The sequence below is a fragment of the Phoenix dactylifera genome, unplaced genomic scaffold, assembly GCF_009389715.1.
Source record: "Phoenix dactylifera cultivar Barhee BC4 unplaced genomic scaffold, palm_55x_up_171113_PBpolish2nd_filt_p 000547F, whole genome shotgun sequence".
Lineage (NCBI taxonomy): Eukaryota > Viridiplantae > Streptophyta > Magnoliopsida > Arecales > Arecaceae > Phoenix > Phoenix dactylifera.
The window spans coordinates 166,937-188,984 of NW_024067956.1; the positions used below are offsets into that span (position 1 = coordinate 166,937).

The window sequence follows — 22,048 nt, forward strand, 5'->3', positions numbered from 1 at the left end:
ATTTTTTTGAGTGCCCATTCTCTCAGCGCATCTGGTTCGTTCTTTGTGCCAAGTGTAATATTCCATGGGCCTCGCGTAGATGGATGGATACGATCTCTTAGCTTTCTCACATGGATGGTCGTTCACTCTTGGGTCGAACTGCAAAGCTTATGGTGGCAGCTGATAAGTGCTAAATAATGCATAAATTAATATCTTATTCATAGCACTTATCATTATTTTAATGCACATATTTTGTAAAGTTAACCATAAAAGATGTGTTACCCTCATCATTGCATTTTAATAAATTAATTCGAGTTTGATTTAATTATTTATTAATTGAGCCTAATGTATGCAGGTCGAGTCAAGCTCAATAAGATAAAGCCTAAACCTACACTGCATCATTTCATAATTTCACATCCTCCGAAGTCGACTCCAAGAACTTTCTTCCAAAACCCAGCAATTCTCATTAATTCCCATCTTCACCTAATTCTCTTTCCACACTTTTCAATTATTTATTTCTCAGATCTCAAAGCATACTATCTTAGTTGCACAGATTGCAAAGCCTCACCCCTTCAATCCATTTCAACTTCCCACGAATAATCCCAGATCTCCTCCCAGCCATTCCGCTTCCCTCCACGTCATTTCTTTAGGAACAGAGCCATATGTACAGGATAAGCTCTCATATCCAAACTTCCCCTTCTTCCGATCGTTCTCACATTCATTCCGTTCGAAACTCAAAGCTTCTCCCGGATCACTCCCTCTCAACCGAATCTAGCTTTCCATCACCCACGGATAAGCCCAAGCCAGCCTTCATCTCATCCGCGATCAGCTCCCAGCTCTTTATCCCGTTCATAATCTTCTCTTCATCTCCACAGACTGCATCTCAATCAAATCCCATCAAATCCCAGCTTCCTCCCGCGATGCATGCCAAGCAAAGGATCTTCTGAGTACGTCCACTTCTTCCGCACATCCCACATCCGGATTTCCTTTTCTGTGAATTCCTCCCAGCTCCTCTTCTTCATCCAAACCGAATCCTCTGTTTCAGCCGTGAGAACAAAATGCCCAGCAAGTTGCAACGAAACAACTGATTCATTCACATCCCCTGCTTCTAAATCATCTCCTCTTCATCACGAATCAAAGCAACCACATTCCCCTCCACGAATTTCCCCCCGGCCATCAAATCTTCTTTCGGATTCCCTTGTTTCCGAACAGAGTTCAATTTGGTTTTACATGATCCATCCTTATCCAGCAACCGCAAGTGATCTCCCTATCCATGGACAGAGCCCTCTGCGATTGCAGCAGTGTCACCTTGGATCCAGTTTTCATCTCTTCTTAGCTTGCACCTTCATCCCCTGCTTCGGAATAAAGAAATCCAACGCCAACCGTACGCATCTTCCTCCGCTATCTCCCAGCCTTCCTGCTCTTATCCACGGACAAGTTCACAGTGATCCTATCAACACCATCCGCATGAGATTCCTTCTTTCGGATAAGATCATCTCCTAGCTCTCATCTTGTTCCGAGATCATCGTTATCCCACGGATCATCCATCTATCTTCCGCGTCCAATAAATAGGGCTCTGTTTTGGAATAGAGCCAAGACCTTTCTCCCCCGCATGATTCACGGGATAGACTCAAATCCGAGTTTCTTCCGGATTGATCCCAACATCCCAAGCTTATCCCCTGCTTCCATCTCGCATTCAGCCATCCGAAATCCTCTCAAACTGCCATGTCTCCTCTGCGTTGAAGCCGCATCACCTTCTGCCCATCCGTGGATTCAAAGTCGTTTGGATTACTTCTTCCCAGCTCTGCTTCAACCGTCCGTGCTTCACAGGCCACAGCAGCCGTGGATCAACCTCATGTGGATCAACATCTTCAGCCGTCCAACCTTCCTTCGGCGTCGCACCCGCGTCCACAAAACAGAGCTGTTTTCTCTGCCTTATCTTCCCACTCGGAAGATCTTATCCAGGGGGGAATAGAGGAGTTGGTGAAGCTATAAAAGGAGGAGGCATTCATTCTTGGGGAGGATCTCTTCAGAGAGAGGAGGTATTCCCTCTTCCCCCACCGGGGGGGGGAGGCTTCTCCCAACTCTCTTCACAGGCCGAGTCCCATAGAAATAAAAAAACAGAGGAGGGAGAGAGGTTTGGATATTTTGGGAATAACTTCCCATATATATAAAAAATAAGAATGAAGTGCTGAGGGAGGAAGAAAGGAAGCCGATCGTGATACAGATTGGAGCCTGCTGCTGTGCTGCTGCTGCCGTCCACCACTGCATGGAAACCTGATCTCTTCACTAGGGCTGGATGCAGCCCTAACAAAGGGAGACGGGTTTTATATTTTATTTTCTATTCTTGGAGTTGTATAAACCTTATTTTGCTTCTAATGAATATTTTATTTCATCTCATATTTAATTTCTGTGATTTTAAATATAACGTTTATACAATTGTTCTTCATGATCACTAGGTAAATATAAGATAGTCCATGCTTAAGGAAGATGCGATGTGCTGCTACCTTAGATTAGGGTAGACATTTCATGCTAACTAAAGATGGATTATGCCTAAATTACTTTTGTGAATTTCTATTTAAATGCTTATTAGGCTTGTAGCCAATTTGCATGTTTGTCCAAGAATAAATTAAAATATAATTAATCCTTGTTCCGATGTTAGTGGTGGATTCCTTGCCCTAGGTTCTCCTAAACTGATATCATTTTAATTGTATTTTCTTTTATTAAATTGCTTAGTTTAATAGTCTTCACAAATTCATCCTTTTAAATATTTTTATTTTTAAGAAAACAACTATACCCCAATCTCTGTGGATCGATACCCGTAATCACTATTCTACCAGATACGTGCTATTGCGTAGTCTTTAAAGTTGACTATCAGCAACTGCGATCTACTACATTTGGAGGGAACGTAATGCTCGTTTGCATAGCAATGGCCCTACACATGAGTGTGTTCTTCTGAGAGAGATTACTTTTTGTATTATACTTGGATTAATCTCACACGGGGTGTGATTCCATCTCTTACTAATAAATGGCTTCACAGTTCGTGGGGATTCTCTGATGATATCTTTGGATACTCTCATCATTTTGTTCTTACAAGCTTTGTAGTTAGTTGTTGTGGCTAGAGGAGTATGCCCTCCTAGCCTTTGATGTCTGGGGTATGCCCCTGTGCATTTGTACGTCATTTCTTCAATTGGAGATATACACACTTACCTTTATCCCAAAAAAAGGGTTCGGGTTTCGGGTCTGAACTGGGTTTGGGGTCTAAACTGAGTTTCGGGTTTCAAATTTCGGATTCGGATTTTGGATTCGGGTTTCAGATTTGGGTTTCAAATAGGCCCAAGTTGGGCCCATATAGGGTATGGCCCAACTGGACCTAACCGGGCTAGACTGGGCTCAAGTTGCGCCTGTAATGGACAGGGCCCAACGGGCCCCGTTTGGCCCGTGATGGGCCTCCTCCTTCCCCAACCCCCCCCCCCCCCCCCCCCCCCCCCCCCCCCCCATGGACAGGAAACCGAGAGGGAGAGCAGAAGAGGAGGAGGGCGGCAGGGTGGCTGGCCTAGGTGGCCAGGGGCTGTTGCCCGGTTGACGGCCAGCCGGCCGCTGCAGTGCTCGACATCAGTGGGAAATCGAGTGATCTCGGTTGGGGCCAAAGCAAAGGGAGGAAAATAGCATGGTTAAGGTTGAGATCGAAGAGCGGAAGAAGCTTACCAGCGGTGGCACAGGCGGTGGGAAGAAGATTTCGGCCGCGAGAGGCTCGATCCGACGGTCAAGCGGCGGCGGCGGCGGCGCTCGGAACCGAGGTGATGTGAATCTTTAAAACAGGGGAAGGCGTATGGGTGATGGCGAAAGATCGGGCGGCACGCCGGCCACTTGAGAAGCAAGAGGAGAGGGAGGAGAAGAAGAAGGGAGAGGAAGAGGAGGAGACGGATGAAAGGGAGGAGGGCTCGGAGGTGTTCTTAGGAAGAGGAAGAACGGGGGTTTTATCGCCCCATTTCAACGGCTCTCTGCCGCGATTTTCGCGGGGTGGGGCGAGATCAGCGGCCGCTCGTGCGGTCGCGGGGTGGACGCGAAACCACCGCGGTGTAGCCGCGGAGTGTCTGCAGCGTCCTTATGCTCGGAGAAGTCGGAGGGGATCGTGTCTGCGATCCCCTGTTCTGCCCCTTCCAAAAGGGGTGTCGGGCTGAAGCCGGCTGTCTCACAGTTTTAGCTTAAATTGGATCTAGAATATAATAACTAAATCATATAATGGTGCAAATATGGCAATTACGACAAGGCCTAATCATGATCTATTGTTTTCTTGAATGTGGTTGGAGATGGGACCCTGCTGATTAATTTTAGTTTGGGAATTTATAGTGGCGTTACCATTACCAAAGCTTTTGGACTAACAGAAAAGGATGGAATGATTGAGCCAGTTACATGAATGGCATTCAAAGGTGTGCTTTCAGATGGAAGAAGCTGAAGAGTTTACCAATGGAAAAATTTACCATTTCTTTTTCTTGGAATTGGAAAATCTAACAACTTGATTGGAGCATATTGCAAATACAAAATTGTTCATGCTTTTACTGCATTGAACAAACTCTTGGACAACAAACATCAAGAAGACATAAAAAGCTTCACTCCAAACATATAGCTCATCTGATGGCGTTAAATTTTCCCTTCAATTAGAAGTTGTCTTCTGAGATGACATTAGGAATCTCCACTCCAAACAGATAGCTTCCCTGCAACTACCATGTTTTAGCACCTTTATTAGTCTTATGTTGTCCTCGGTGCATCACAGACAGAGTGGAAAGCCATGTTCTCAAAAATATTACACCCTACGTTTTTGGATTCATGCTTGGGAAGATTTTGTGAAGTTTATTGGAGCTGTAACAATTTTCTTAAGGTTCATGATTACATAGCATATTTGGGAAAGTCCTGTATTTAATTAGCACTGGAGTCTGGCTTACTAGAGATTCTGAAATCAGTAAAGGAGTTTTAACGAAATCTGTGTTCTATTTTGTCTTAAGTTGACAGTTGCAAACTCATGCAATTAAGCTTTATGGTTATATGGTGTGAATGCAAATACAGCAGAATTAATCTTAACAAGTGAGAAACATAAAAAGGTTATCCCCCATTTGGATGGTGATCAACATGTGCTTTTTTCATTGACATGTACTCCTCATCATCCTTCTAAACTCATCTTTGAGAGCGCTAGTTATTTGATTTGTTGCTGCATCACCTTCTTGCTATGATTTTCTTTATTAGATATAACCAGATCGGATTTACATTGCTGAACTTGAAATATCATCCTAGGTCTGTAGTGATTTGATGTCACAGGAACTTGATCCATCCATCATGCGCATGTTGGAAACCTACAGTTGCATTTAACAGTTATTGAGCAATGTTGCTGCAATGACTAGTACCACATTATGAATGCGTAAATTGAAGTTATATGGAAATATCGAATAACACAGAAAGAACATCAGGTTCGTTGAGGATTTTCCTGGATGAAGTCAGAAAATTGCTATCTTAACCAATGAAAACTTCTGAAAAAAAATTCTTTTGATTTTAAAGATATCAAAGAAGTTTCTTTTCTTGTAAAGATGATGCTCTTCTCCTTTCTTTCTAGGTTGTTGGGCTAAGTCTAATTTTAATGTATCAGGTTTGAGCATTAAGTTATTTCCTTTCCAAAAAATCTTGAAATGAAAATTGCCCTTACAAAGAAGATAAAGATATCACTTTTGTTATTTTAAGCTTTAGTACTCCATCAAAATTTCAGAAGCTTTGGATCCGTAGATGTAAACATCATTTCTTTCTATCGTTCAGTTCTTTTTGGTATATTGTCAAAAATGTAGTTGTAGTTGATAGCAGGCACTTAGCAATGCTTAGTTACTTCCAATCAAGTATGTTGGGAAAAGAAGGTAGTGATGTTGTGTTGAAGAGCGTAACACTTACCAGTTACCACCATATTGTCAGAGGTCTGCATTGCTACAGACTGGCCTGTAGTGGTCTTTTTTGTGTTGATCCATGTTGACACAATAATACAACCGAGCACTTTGGTTTCCACTTATAAACTTGTTGGGTTCCATTTCAAGCAAGTTCCTCTTTATTTGGTACAAATCAACACTTTTTCCTACTTTTTCTAACTTCTTCTAAATGGTTTGAGGTTTTGATGACTTTGATCTTAATTGGAAACATTAATATGCAATAATGATGTTCTATATTGAGCATCTTTGAAGGTTTTATTTGCAAGATCTATTTTCATCCTTGCTCACAATTATCATAGGACCATAGTATTCAAAGAAACTAAGCCACAAGAGGCTCATGTGCCATGGTTCTCTAATTCCTTTAGACATTGTTCAGTTTGGTTGCGGAAAAAGCAGGGGATATCCCTCACTTCCCCCACTTATTCTGCCAAATAGTATTTGAGGCCAGCAGAATAGCCTTACACTGTCCCCATGCCGTCTTAGGAGGTACCCCTCCCACTTATATCATAAACCTATTTCAGCCCTATGCCTGGATAGGCTTATTTCATAGAATTAGGTGAAAACTTACTCTGCCAATTACCATAGTAGTCTTGTAATTACTATTTTGCCCATATCTGCTTTCTAAATACACAAAAAAATGGGAGGGCAAATTACCTCAGAAAAAAAAGAAATCTAAAGTGGGAGGGTGCACCTAACCAACAGCACCCTCGATTCCATTGACGTATGTTTAGACCATTACCATTACTTTGAAAGTTTGTCTAATGGGCAAGACCCCTAGCTCTTCTATACAATGTGCAAGCAACCTCTGTTCTGGTTTGGTAAAGACATATTTAGATTTAAACAGGTCCTAATTTGCAAAAATGATTTGCCAGCCATTCAATATATCTGCAAATAGGTTCCATGAGATTGTGGTACACCTAACATTTCAAGATTGTAGGCCTATTCCTAGAAAATCAGCCAAAGCTTGGCCTTTCACCATCCTCTAAGGGACATACTGCAGCAAAACTCAAATGAGGAAATCATCCACTTGTCTATTCTTCCATGCATAATCGGCCTAGTCAGCATATACTTGATCACTTCAGTGGTGCAAACTACTTGAACATAAAGTTGGAGCATGTAATATCTTAACTTTGTATACAAGGCTTTTGGACTAGTGTATATCATTGTTTGATGTTAGCTAATATCCTAGGTCAGGTATATACGCGTTTATACCTAGCTTCAATATCCTGAGCTAGTAAACTCCTAATAGAATCTTCAAATGCGAAGATGTATAACTTCAGTAGAACTCCCAATCTAAAAGGCACTAGGATAGGAGTATTGGTAAGAAATTTCTTTATCTTCTTGATGTTGGGAGAAAGATGAGGGGAATATGCCCAAAATCAAGGAGAGCCCGTAATCCCCAGCAAGTTCGATAACCTGTTAGGGAGGACAATCCTAATGCGAAACCATAGGATCTTACACCTTGCACGAGATACACCAGAATTTACCGAGGTTCGGCAAAACTTGCCTACTTCCTCAAGACCGCTCGATTCTATTGCAGTAGAATAATTACAACGGAGAACACAATCCCGAATCAATCACAAACTGATTGCTCAAACAAAGGAGAAACAGCCTTCTTCCTTTTACAAGAGAAAAACTCTTCCCCTCAATCTCTCACGTTCTTAGGTCTTTCTCTCTATCTCGTTGTAACCTTAGCCGTCACAACCTTCTCCTTATATTGTTATCCCCAGAGTCTTTGGCCACAAATTTGTATCCTTGAAATTTTTCCAAAAAATACTCCTTACGCTCGTTTCAGCAATTCCATCCGAGCGGGAGTCGACTCCGGCAAAGCATGAGTCGACTCGCGTCCGAGCTGGAGTCGACTCTGGTAAAGCATGAGTCGACTTCCGCACAGTGCGAGTCGACTCCCTCAGGCGAGACAGAAACATCCGAAATCTGGACAAAGCTTGAGTCGTCTCTGGCAAAGCGCGAGTCGACTCCCGCACAGTGTGAGTCGACTCCAAATTGCGCGAGTCGACTCTCTCAGATGAGACAGAAACATCCGAAATCTGGACAAAATGCGAGTCGACTCCGGCACAATGCGAATTGACTCCGGCATGGTGCGAGTCGACTCCTGAACTGCTGAAAACCTATAGAAGCTTTCTACATCCAAGATTTCGATCCGGAATACATCCATGTGTAATCTGAAATACCTTGGGTCTCCACACACTCTAACAATCTTCCACTTGGAGACCTTAGGTGTGCCTTCTCATAAACTCTGGTTCTTTTACTCCTACTGCAACTAAATCGAAACAGTACCTCCTCAATGTCTTCAAAGAAGACCAACAGAAGTTGAATTCGCTTTCAGCTTCTCCACCGTGACAACCTTCGTCAACATATCCGCAGGATTCTTACCGGTGTGGATCTTTTCCAGCCTGACAAGCTTCTGTTCGAGCATCGACCTCACAAAGTGATACCGTATATCAATATGCTTCGTCCTCACATGAAAGGCTGAATTTTTTGCTAGATAAATTGCGCTTTGATTGTCGGAGTACAACTTGCAATCCTTCTGCTCCTTTCCAATTTTTTTCATCAAGTTTTGAAGCCATATCAATTCCTTGCATGTCTTTGTGGCTGCCACATATTCAGCTTCCGTCGTCGATAGTGCAACAACCGGTTGTAACCTGGAGATTCAACTGACAGCCCCGCCGCCCAGGGTGAACAAGTACCCTGTCGTGCTTCTCCTGCTGTTCAAGTCTCCTGCCATGTCTGAGTCTACAAATTATTGTAGCTGAAACTTAGACCCTCCATAGCATAGTGCCATGCTTTCTGTGCCCTTCAGATACTTGAGTATCCACTTGACTGTTCTCCAATGCTCCAAACCTGGGCAGCTCATGAAGCGACTCACTACTCCCACTGCTTGAGCAATGTCTGGTCGTGTACACACCATTGCGTACATCAAGCTTCCTACCGCCGATGCATACGAGATTCTAGACATGTCCTCTGCTTTCTTCTGTATCTTCAGACTTTCCCCCTTTGAAAGCTTGAAATGGGCACCAATCGGTGTGCTAACTGGTTTAGCACCCTCCATGCTGAACCTTCTGAGTACTCGACGAATGTACTCTGCCTGAGATAGTCTGAGAATGTGCTTGGACCTATCTCTGGTGATCCGCATGCCAAGGATCTGCTTTGCTGCTCCTAGATCCTTCATTGCAAACTTTCTGGATAGCTCCGTTTTCAATTTGCAAGCTCACGTATGCTAGAACCTGCAACTAGCATATCATTAACATATAATAGCAAGATAATATAAGATGACCCGAAGTCCTGGAAGTAGCAACAATGATATTCACTGCATCTCTTGTAACCAATCTGAAGCATGAAACTATCGAACTTGAGATACCACTGTCTGGGTGCTTGTTTCAATCCATACAAGCTCTTCTTGAGCTTACATACTAAGTCACCTTTAACGTATCCCTCAGGCTGCTGCATGTAGATCTCTTCCTTGAGATCACCGTGAAGAAAGGTTGTCTTCACATCAAGCTGCTCCAAGTGTAGATCTTTTGCAACTACCATGCTCAGCACTGTTCGAATAGTGCTCATCTTCACTACAGGAGAAAATATTTCTGTGAAGTCAACATCGGCTCTCTGCTGAAAACCTTTGACAACCAATTTGGCCTTGTGTCTTTTCTTACCATCATGCTCTTCCTTTAGCCTGGAAACTCACTTGTTTGACAGTGTTTTTTTACCTTTGGGTAGATCCATCAGATCTCATGTCTGATTCTGCTCCAATGACTTCATCTCGTCATCCATGGCAAACTCCCACTCCTTCTTGGCGTCAACCTGCAATGCTTCCTGATAGCATTTAGGTTCACCAATATCTGTGAGTAGCAAATAGCTAAGAGTCCCATCATATCGCTGAGGAGGCTTTCCGTGTGTGGTACGGGTGGATCTTCTTCGCTGTGGAGGGGTGCCATAATTGTAGTTTCCGTCTCTTGCCCGAACTGAACCTTCTGATCAGAATTTGTAGACTCCTCTTCTTGATCTACAAAATTTGGCTCCTTAGGTTTTTCTTCTAAAACTTGGTCCTTCTGCATCTCGTTCTCGTTGAAGATCATATTTTTTGCTTCTGATGATTTTTCTATTTTCTGGATCCCAAAACCTGTATCCAAACTAATGACCACCATATCCAACGAAGATGCATCTTTTTGATTTGGCGTCTAGTTTACCTTTTTCGGTGGAATCCATATGGACGTATGTGGTACAGCCAAAAACCCGTAGATGCGCCAAGCTAATCTTCTTCCCTATCCATGCTTCTTCAGGAATCTCAAGTTGTAGCTTCTTAGATGGCCCTCTATTGATCAAATAGGCAGTAGTACTAACTGTCTCTGCCTAGAATTGCTGTGGCAATCCAGCATGTATCCTCATGCTCCTGGCATGCTCGTTGATTGTCCTATTCATCCTTTCAGCAACTTCATTTTGCTGTGGTGTTTCTGGAATAGTTTTCTGTATAATTATTCCAGCCTCTGCACAGTAATTTTTAAATTTTTTGATGCAGTATTCACCACCATTGTCGGATCTTAGGCATTTCAACCTATTTCCTATCTCGAGTTCAACCGCTACTCGCCATCTCTTGAACACACCAAATACCTCAGATTTGTGTCTCAAGAAGAATACCCATAACTTTCTGGTAGCATCATCAATAAAGGTCAAAAAATACTGAGCTCCACCAATTGAAGATACCTGAGCGGGTCCCCACACGTCAATGTGCACGAGATCAAGCTTTTCAGCTTTCGAGGCTAACCGTCTTTGCTGAAAGACACCTTTTTCTGCTTCCCAAGAACGCAGTCCTGCCTGAGTCTATTACTCAAGAATCATCACTGGTAGACAAAGATAGGACTAGGGCATCAGAATCACTGCCTTCAGCGAGATTGGCCGAATCTTCGCTGATTCCTTCAGTGTGTTCACCTTGTTTCCCTTTAGGAGTTTTGCAGTCCCTCCTAAAGTGCCCTTTCTTCTCGTAGTTCCAGCACGCTGCCTCCTTGTTCTGAGGTGGCTAGATATGCCTTTTCTCGACTTCGAGCCGCTTCGATGTCAACCGTCCTTCTTTTGCGATCTACCACGCTCATATGTGTTCAATGCACTTCCTGAAGACTCTGCAGCACCTGTGGACTTTCTTCTTGCTTCTTTACCTAGAAGCACTCCGATTACGTCATCGAACTTCAGCTTGCCCGTCGGCGACGAGTTGCTCACTACCATCACCAGGCTTTCCCAGCTATCCGGTAATCCAGACAGAATCAGCAACGCCCGAATCTCATCATCAAAACTGATTTCTACTGATTCCAACTGAGCCGTGAGTCCGTTGAAGTCGTTGAGATACTCTGCCACGCTACCACCGTTCTTCATGCGCAGATTGAACAGCCTCTTAATGAGAAAGACTTTGTTTGATGCCAATGGTTTCTCGTACATCTTCGACAATGTTGCCATCAAATCCATCATCGACTTTTTGTTCTTTATGTTGAACGCAACCTGTGGAGAGAGAGTTAATCTGATTGTGCCAAGCGCCTTCCCATCGAGGACTTCCCAATTCGCGTCGGACATCCTTTCTGCTTTTTGTGCCTTTTCTCCAAGAGGTAAATAGAGATCCTTCTGGTAAAGGTAATCCTCTATTTGCATCTTGCAGAACCCAAAGTTCGCACCATTGAACTTCTCGATCTACATCTTGCCTTCGCTCACCATATGTAACAAACCTTGCGCTCTGATACCAATTGTTGGGAGAAAGATGGGAATATGCCCAAAATCAAGGAGAGCCCGAAATCTCCAGCAAGTTCGATAACCTGTTGGGGAGGACAATCCTAACGCGAAACTGCATGATCTTACACCTTGCACGAGACGAAAAACAATACAAAAACAAATCGCTATGGAAGACAGTTAACACGACACACCAGAATTTACCGAGATTCGGCAAAACTTGCCTACGTTCTCAAGACCGCTCGATTCTATTGTAGTAGAGTAATTACAACGGAGAATACAATCCCGAGTCAATCACAAACTAATTGCTCAAACAAAGGAGAAACAACTTTCTTCCTTTTACAAGAGAAAAACTCTTCCCCTCAATCTCTCACGTTCTTAGGTCTTTCTCTCTATCTCGTTGTAACCCTAGCCGTCACAACCTCCTCCTTATGTTGTTATCCCCAGAGTCTTTGGCCACGAATTTATATCCTTGAGATTTTTTCAAAAAACACTCTTTACGCTCGTTTCAGCAATTCCGTCCGAGCTGGAGTCGACTCTGGCAAAGCACAAGTCGACTCCCGCACAGTGTGAGTCGACTCAAGATTGCGCGAGTCGACTCTCTCAGGCGAGACAGAAACATCCGAAATCTGGACAAAGCTTGAGTCGTCTCTGGCAAAGCGCGAGTCGATTCCCGCACAGTGCGAGTCGACTCCAGATTGCGCGAGTCGACTCTCTCAGGCGAGATAGAAACATCCAAAATCTGGACAAAATGTGAGTCGACTCCAGTACAGTGCGAGTCAACTCTGGCACGGTGCGAGTCGACTCCTGAACTGCTGAAAACCTGGAGAAGCTTTCTACATCTAAGATTTCGATCCGGAATACATCCATATGTAATCTGAAACACCTTGGGTTTCTACACAATCCAACACTCGAATGCATGCTAACGTCCATCGGTTCATTTGAGCCCGTCTTCAACCCGTAGCTTTAATAAAGGTAGAAAGGATCGAGTCTTTCTAATGGAATTGGATAAAAACCTCCGCAGGAAATTGATTTGCTTGAGTAAACTTTGTAGTTGCTTCTAATTATGTTATGATTGGGCCTGAGATCACCCTCTCCTTGGTTTTGTCCACTTCTATTCCTCTCTGATGTACTAGAAAGCCGAGAAAATTACCGGTAGTATCCGAAAAGCAAACTTTAGCAGATTCATCTTCAATTGATGATGCTTCATCTGCTAAAATGATTTCTCCAAGCACACCAGATGTTTGGGTAGACTTTGTGTTTTAATGAAATCTATGTTTTAGTTTTTCTTAAGTTGACAAAGTTGCAAACTCATGCAATTAAGCTTAATGGTTATATGGTGTGAAACTTATGAGAACTCTTCTCACAATGTTGCAACACCAAAGTTGCAAGCGACTCTATTGCAAACTAGCAAGTACTCAGCTATTTCTTTGTATGAATATTTTTTAATACTCATATAGATTTGCTAGAATGTTTCTTATAAACTCTGTTATAAGCTGCATGAACTCCAGTACAACAATGCACGAATTTTGTGAGGACTCTCTTACAGCATTATAAGAATGATGCAAAGTTGTTCGGTGACAAACCAGTAAGAACTCAACTGTTTCCATGTACGAACTGTTTGAGAACTCTTGTACACCATTGCTAGAGTATTGCAAGTAACTCCATTACAAATCGCAGGGAATCAACTATGGCAATGTATGAATCTTGTAGGAATTCTCTCACAACCTTGAAAGATGTTGCAAGCGACTCTGATATAAATCAGCGAGAACTCAACTCTTTCAGTTTACGAATGTTGTGAGAACCAGCAGGAACTCTTGTACGAACTAGTGATAGCATGAAATCTACAATTGCAATTCATGAATCTTCTAGGAATACTCCCACAATCTTGAAAGAATGTTGCAAGCCAATCTGACACAAACCAGCAAGAAGTCAAATTCTTTTTCATATACGAACATTGTAAGAACACTCGAACACCTTTGCCTATTTGTTGAAAACAACCATGTTACAAACAACATGAACTCTATTATTTTATTACACGAAAATTGTGAGAACTTTCTTACAAGCTTGCATGAATCTCGCGACCTACTCTGTTATAAACTAGTAAGAAGTTCAGTATTTTTGTGTAAGAACTGTGAGAACACTCGCACATGTTTGCCCGAATGTTGCAAACAACTCTACTGTAAACTACAAGAGCTCCACAATTGTAGTAAGTCATGGCCCAATGGCACGGCCTGGTTCTAGGAAGGAGGCCTGAAGGCCTGGTTCGAGGATGGAGGCCTGAAGATCTGTTTCTCGACGAAACGAGGCAGAGCCCCAATTTGGAACAAAGAAGGAGATGGAATTCGACTGTGAATCTATTCTAAACACTCATTTGGACAATTTGCCTTTCTTTCAAGATCGTATGAAATTCCTTCTTGTTTTTTCTTGGCTGCTCTCCTCCAGTCTTGGTTTTTTCTTTTTGTTTTCATTTTAATTGATGAATCTATTATAATGAACACCATAACGGCCTTTTTCTTAGAACATACACCTAACAGTTAGTTGCCATACTTGCCTCACCATTGATGGCAAGTATGGCAAACAGGTTCCCAGCCTCCATGGAATCATGTTGAACGTATCAGTCAAAGCTAATTTGTTCTCATTGGTCACTGGATTTTAATGCATTAAAGTTGTATGTTCTAATGCTAGTCCAATCAATTTGCGAGTTATTCTTGGCTCCTTCTTCAAGGGAATACCATCAAATAGCTCATGTCCCCACCTTCTATGCCCTCTCCTGTCTACTTAGAAAAGAGGTGAGCTACTTGCACTTGTATGGTCGATCTTATGCTACTGCCCTTGGTTTGCATCAGATGCATTACGAAATTTAACTGGCTTAATAAGATAGATGGGGTTTCGTTAGCATTAATATGGGGATTTGTCATAGAAAACTAAAAGAATAGGATGCCTTTTCCCCCCTTCCTATTTGGGTCAGATAAGGGGGAGGAAGCCCCACATTACAGCAAACAAAAAACACCCATGTTCATCGGCTAAGGATGCAATAGGTACAGATGCTGGGAAATTTTCTATCCAATGTAACCAAGGTCCCATTAAATACGACAAAACTTGACTTGGACCTCCTCAAACTTGCTTGCAAGAAAACTGGATTTTGGTCTGTAGCTGACTCGTCAAAATCTTGCTTGATTTGAACCCCATGTAGTTAATAGATAGGTTGGGCTTTGGTTGGTGTCCAGACTTCATAGGTTGGTGTTAAGGTCAGCAAAACCGTCCCGAATTGCCCAGTTCGGAATGTCCCGAGCCGTACCGGCTGCAGATCGGGATGGTTCTGGCGACGAAAACGAGACCCGCGTCGGAAGAGAAAAAGACAAAGGAAAAAAGAAGAAGAGAGAGAGTGGGGGAGGGAGGGGAAGAGAGAGGAAGGTCGAGGCTGGCCTTCGTGGCCGTCCGGCGGAGGCCGGGGAGCCGCCGCACGTCAAATAAAAAAAAATAGAGGTGAAAGATACCAGAGCAATATTGAAGGAGGGAGCCGCGAAAGAGGGGCTCGCTCCTATTTTCTGTTTTGTTCGAAACAGGGGCTGGAGGACCTCCCTTTATTTTTAAGGTTAAGCGAACGTCGGCAAACCAATTATCGATTTCACTTTTTTTTAAAATAAAAAAAAATAAGTAAAGTCGGCAATTGGTTTGCCGACTTGTACTTAAAAACCTTAAAAATAAAAGGGTCTTGTCCGGCCTCTATTTCGAATGAAGCAGGGGACCAGAGGGAGGAGACCTTCTTCCACAATTTCCTGGCGACTCTCTTGCCTCCGCCTCCTCCGCGTGGCAGCTCTCCGGCCTTCGTCTTCTCTGCACGGCAGTTCTCCGATCCTCTGCTGACCTCCCCCTTCTTTTTCTTTTCCTTTCTCATTCTTTCTCTCCCTCGCCTCTTCTAGTGTGTCGGTACGGGTCCGACACGGCACAACATTGGCTTGTACTAACTCGTCCCGTCAGACAACCGATACGGTGTTCGGTACCGGTTCTGCCGATCCTACTTGGTGGTTTTGCTTACGGTGCTAGCTACTACTCCCAAACTATCCAAGTTAAATTTTAGCCTCTTAATTTAATTAATTATATTTTTTTTAAAAAAAAATACATCAATTTTACTTCTTTAATGAAAGGATTAGGTTTTCTCTCGGCTTTGGATATTTCTTGGATATTTAGAATAAATTTTTAACAAAAGTACTTTATTTATTATTTTCTATTGTTATATACTTAAACGTCATTATTTTCCACATTGGCTTAAACTCGACTGCCGCGGGGGAGTGAGAAAAAATAGCGGGTAATGGGTTTGGGTGGACTCCCTCCGAAAACATCCCCCCTCCTCCTCTTCTCATCACGACGACTCTCTAGGGCAACGAAGGCTGATCGTCCGAACTTCCCTCCGAGATAAATCTTTAGAATTCCCAGATGTACTTTTTTCTTTCTAAATAAGAAAAGGCTCAAAGATTTGATGACTTCTTTTTTTCTTTGAGGTAAATCTTTAGGGTTTCCAGATGCTTTTTTTTCCCTCGAAAGAAAAGGCTGAGAGATTTGATGATTTCTTTTTTTTTTATTTGCCCTCATGGAATCGTTGATTCCGCTTTGAGAATTGAATGTTTTAATGATTTAGATCTATAGTCTTCTCTGTTGTTGTCGGGTTCTGTTCCCAAATTTTTACCTTTGCATACGCTGCCGCAGATGTACTACTAACTTGGTTTGACCTAGATGTCCTATTCTAATTTGGGGCTATTTTATGTGAAATCTTGGTTGGATAATTCTTAACATTTTTTTGGAGGGTATATTTTATTTGTTACTTAAAATAATAACTTTGGCACTTGTCTTGGAGTATATAAGGAATTTTTTTTTTCCTTTTCCATCATTAAAAAAGGAAGCGAAAGCTATCGTGTAGAACAAGTTTATAAATTTATGAAGCTTGATGTTGTTTCTACTATGTGTTTTCTCCATGTTTCGGTGAGTTTGAATAGTATAACATAAATGCATTCGAGAGCTAGTTTTCAGCAAGATGATGAAGAAAGTTAGGTTCTTATTGTTGCAAGATTGCTTCCATTAGGTCGAGCCCCCATGTATAGTGTGGCTTTCCAATGTATTTGTTATTAAAAAAAACAATTAATCTTTAATGGTGCACGGCCGAAGAAGCGCGTCTCAGGTGCGCGCCTGCACGCGCTCGCGGGCGCCCTCGGCGGGCTGACTGCGTTCGCAGAAGGCGCCCTTGCTGCCTTTTTTGGGCCAACGAGACGTTGGCTTAAGAGGGCTATAAAACCCCCTCTTTTCCTCCTATTTGGTGACGAAAAGAAAAAGAGCAAAATTCTGAAAAAATTTTGAAAAAAAAATATTGCTCTTCCTCTTCTTGGCCATTTTCTAATTTTTATTTTTTTTACGCCTTCATTCAGCGAAGTTCTATTTTTTTTATTTCTTTCTTTGCTGGATCTGTAAGTCCGATCGGGTTCGTTTAGCTTCTTTCGAGATGTACTGAAGAAGAAACTTTGGATTGTCGTATCTCTGAGGAGGATTGGCGGGAGACCCATACGTGGGGGCAAATACTTCTTTGGGACAGCGTCTGCGTGCTTCGATCTGCCTTCATTCAGGCTATCTTCATTTATCTTTATTTCAAATTTAATATTAGTAGATTTGTAACATTTACAATTTATGATTTAAATTTATTACATATTCTATAGAATAGATTTCTTTTGCCCTAAAATAGATTTCTTTTGATGCCAATGAATATATATATATATATATATTATTTCTTTTAAGATTGTTCTATTAATTGTCATTATAGTTTCATTTACTTATTTAGGTGATATATTGCTAAAAATCCAAAGAAGTATTTGCTTTTGTTAGTAATATATAATTCATTAAATTCTCTATTATATTTGTGACATATTAGATCTTAATTACTGTGGGATCCCTTCCCACAGTAGGTTAGTTGGGTACAGTACCGAGCAGAGTTTCTATTAGCAGCTTGTGCCGCGGTTCACAAGTTACTATTAAAAACTTGTCAATTACTATATCCAACCAACCAACCAATAAAAATTAACACATCCTAAACCTGTCAGTTTATTTCATTTAACTCACTTTAATCATAACTAAAAGCAACCCAAGCTTTCATTTATAACTTAAAGTCTACTATACATAGCTCAAAATATAACAAACTTTACATCTATCTCAAGTTACTTTACATTCACACCCCACCTATATGCATAATACAAAGGTTTTTCCTTTCACTCATAGGGGCATGGCCAACCTTCTATGACAAACTTCTAGGATGATGTTGATGCGGTACCTTTATAATGTTATGACTCTGCCGATCTGCAAAAATTTACAGAAAAAGAGAGGGATGAGACCTAAGTCCCAGTGAGTGGATAATCTGTTAACCATGAGGAAATAAGAGGTTTCAGCTGTGATACTTATTTACATACATTAAATATAACGTGTTTATGCCACATATGAAACATTTGCATTTGGTTTTAAAGCACTTAAATTTCAACCCCATAAGAAATCTGCTATTTGCCAATAGTACTACAACTAGCAGGAAATAAAGCTGTTGCTTTAAAATAAAGCATTAATAAAATCGCCTTGCTCAAGTCATTTTTCTGGACCGTAGAGTCCACTTTTCTTCCCTGAGAAATTTGATACATAGAACATTTACATAGGTTCTAAAATCATTATGCTTAAAAATAATACATTTGTTGCTCAGTCATATATATACATAGCTTAAATATTGAAAATCATGGCTCCCGCAAGCCCTACTGCCGGCCACTCGCATGAGGCACCATTCTCATGAGTAGCCCGACAGTCCTATGCATGGTGTTACTACTACGCCCTCCCGGCGTCCCAACTCTGCCCCACTGGCACATATCATTACTACGCCCTCCCGGCGTCCCATTTCTGCCCTACTGGGCACATATCATAGCTACGCCCTCCCGGCATCCCATCTCTGCTCTACTGGGCACATATCATAAACTCTGATGTGATGTATCCAAGGTAAAAGTGCAAATATTAGTTACTGTAACAAGGTTGGAGTCGACTCTAGAGTACAGGGGTCGACTCCAGAATAGCTTGGAGTCAAAGTAAAATGACTCTCTTGGCCGTGATAAGAGGTTTTAAGTGGTTCAGTCACTTTGGGTTAATCCATTCCCAAACAAGTTCATAAACTTACGAATCAACAAACATGAATTTAAAGTATTTTCAAGCATAGCATATATTTTCCAAATTAGATCATTTATCCACTGATAGAAAGCAATTTAATCATGAGAATTAATACTTCTTATTTTCATTCTGTAGCATATTCATTTTGAATTTGGAGACATCATTCATTTCTCTGGAATTACAAAATAAACTACCATAGTTAAGAAGAAAACCACTCACCTTGTGATGGCTAATGCACCACCCTAGTGCTTGATACTCCCGGCACACTTCCGGGACTCTCTTCTCCTCCTAAACAATTAAAAGAGTCGATCAAAATTATAACCTATATGATGCAACATGATTATGCATGTTCCAAAAAGAAATCCAACACCCTCATCTCAACTTTCTGATTTTTACCTTGCTTGTCTTGTTTTAGGATAAATAAAACCTCACAATTCTCAAAGGTTTCCAAGCTTTTATCCCCCTCTTTGATACCCTGGGTTAGGACTAGAAAACCGTCTATATCATCTATAAATTTTCAGCTGCCAAAAAACTACTTAACATCAAAAATAAATCAGAATTCAATTTTCCTGTTTTCAGCTTGTTTGTTTTATTTTCGAGCCAATTAAACCTCTTAACTTCCGGAGGTTCTTAAACAATCAATTCCACCTATTAGTATGTTAGGACTAGGAAACCCTAACACAACCTACAAACTTTCAGCTTTAAATAACAATTTAATCACCTAAAACACAAAGAAATCCCATCGCTTCATTCTGCAGAATTTCAGTCTGCTTTAAACAACTTCGGAAGCATAGTTCAAATCCTTTTTCATACCTAAAAATTCATCTAAAATAACTAAAATCTTCCTTTATCACCCTCCTACGTGGGACTACAATTAGAATCACTAAAAAGTTTGGAAAACTCACATGAAATTCGCTGGGAAGCCTGGGTGCACCAGAATTTCTATATTTCTGTTCTGCAGCCCAACAGCAAGTTGCTCTTCCTCTTTACTTTAAACCTTCTTCCACAAATTCTTTGGATTCCCCAAGTAGCTCTCTCTCTTCCCTAGCTTCCTCTCTCCCTCCCTGGAGCTTTTCCTGGCCTGATTTGGGCTGGCACCTACAACCAACAACTAAATTTCTCCTAACAGTTGAACAGCAGCAGCACAAGTTGCTGCCTGCTGAAAACATGCTAGACACCCCCCCCCCCTCTTGACACGTTAGCTTTATAGATACCTAACGTGTCAAAAGAGTGGTTCCCAGGGGTTTTAAAAACTAGGTTTCAGGCCACGTCATTCTTCCTATTTTTTACTGAAATTTTGGACAAATCTAGGTCTGCAGTTTTCTGTAATGACAGGCTTCCGAGGGACTCACCTAACTTGTTTTGTTCCAGGCTGTAGGCTAATCCGTTTGAGCTGAAATTTCAACAGTAAATCCCTCACTCAATGTAGATTATGTGTTTAAAATTTCACTTAGATTCATGGACTATATCCAAAGTTATTACACTCTCAATCCGTGGAACTGTAAAATTTTCTGTAACAGCTGAAATTCCGACCTTTTTGAATTGATTTTGAATCAAACTTCCTGGGAAATTTCCATCCAATTTGCATCACAAAATTTTTGATATTCCCTCACCTTTCATGTGCATTTGGATTCTCATAATAAACTAGGTTAAAATCATGAAAATGCTTAATAACTAGTAAAAAATTACTTAAGCTATCCTAACCCTGTTTCAGGGTGTTACAATTACAATAGTTGTTTTGCTAGCACAAACTTAGTAATCAATTATTTTAATAAGATAATCAATTATTCAAATAAGAAGTATTTTCTTTTGTTAGTAATATATATAATTCATTGAATTCTTTATTACATTAGTAACTGTTACGGGGGAACTTAGCCACCATGCCCCACGTGACCGGCACGCGCGCTCAGGAAGACTACGGCAGCCCCTTGATCCAGCAATCCGACCCCGAGTCGGACATCTTCGACTCCGCAGCCCGACCCCGAGTCGGCAGCCCCTTGATCCAGCAATCCGACCCCGAGTCGGACATCTTCGGCTCCGCAGCCCGACCCCGAGTCGGCTGCCCCTTGATCCAGCAATCCGACCCCGAGTCGGACATCTTCGTCTCCGCAGCCCGACCCCGAGTCGGACATCTCTCGACAACGACAGGCTATTCCCCAGAGGCACGCCGCAGCCTCCTGCTCCACTACTCCCTGCAACGGTTGTATCTGGCGCTGCTCCACGATCCCCTGTAACAGCCGTACAAGGCGGAGCTCCACTACGCCCTGTCATGGCCGTACCCAGCGCTGCCCCACGACGCCCTGTAACGGCCGTGTCAGTGGCAGCTCCATCGTGCCCCACGATGACGAACCCCCCTGAAAGACCCCCCAGCCTGGTATATATGCGGCTGGGGGGAGGAGGGGGGGTAAGCAAGAACTTCCAGAGCATTCTCTTACTTGCTACTATTATCTCTCCTTCTCCTCCAATCTCCTCTGACTTGATCGTCGGAGGGCCCCCACTACCCCAGTGGTGGTGCGAGGCTTGCTTGCAGGTTTCCCGGTGGAAGGTGGAGCGCAATCAACACCAACCAAGGCAACTCAAACGGAACCCCGTTCACACCGCTGTGCCAATCGTTCTCGGTTTGGACCACCAGCAACAGTTGGCGCTAGAGAAAGGGACGAATCTCAGAGCGATCGTAATGGCACGGCGAGGTGGTCGTGGAGCTTCCAATGCCTCCGGTCGCGGGGCCTCTCGCGCCTCCGGCCGGGAGGCCGCTGCGTCTCCAACACATTCTCAGCAACACTCCACCGCTCCACCTCCCATTCAGATGGTCGAAGCCGCTCAGTTCGACCAGTTAGCCCAGCAGGTTCGCACCCTCGCGGAGGCAGTGCAGAACCTGCAGGGTGTGATGTCTCGGGCGCCGCAGCGGGCCCAGGAGCCGCTGCTCCCTGAGCGCTCACCTGTCCTCCTCAACCCGCGCTCCTTCCTCTCCCATGGGGAGGAGCGCCGGCGCGAGGAAGATTCTCGAGCACGGTCCATTCTGCCGGGACCTTCCCATCGGAGCTGCGCGGGGGACGAGAGGCGGGCCCGGGCGCGTTCCCAGACCCCCCAGTCCTCAAGGAACCCGCGCTCCAGTCGGTCCCCCTCTCGGTGCTCCTTGTCTCCCACCCATCGGTCGCGCTCCCTGGACCGGCGGGTGGACGATCTCCACCGAC

At 42.8% G+C, this 22,048-nt stretch overlaps 1 long non-coding RNA gene across 1 annotated transcript; it reads right to left on the bottom strand.

The window, feature by feature from the left end:
* Nucleotides 1-17,785: 17,785 nt before the first annotated feature.
* LOC103723882 lies at nucleotides 17,786-19,986 on the bottom strand. Its single transcript, XR_606724.3, has 3 exons — nucleotides 19,760-19,986; nucleotides 19,074-19,142; nucleotides 17,786-18,014 (listed from the first exon to the last, which is right to left on the bottom strand). It is a non-coding gene; the product is annotated as an uncharacterized LOC103723882 (long non-coding RNA).
* Between the last annotated feature and the right edge of the window lie 2,062 nt (nucleotides 19,987-22,048).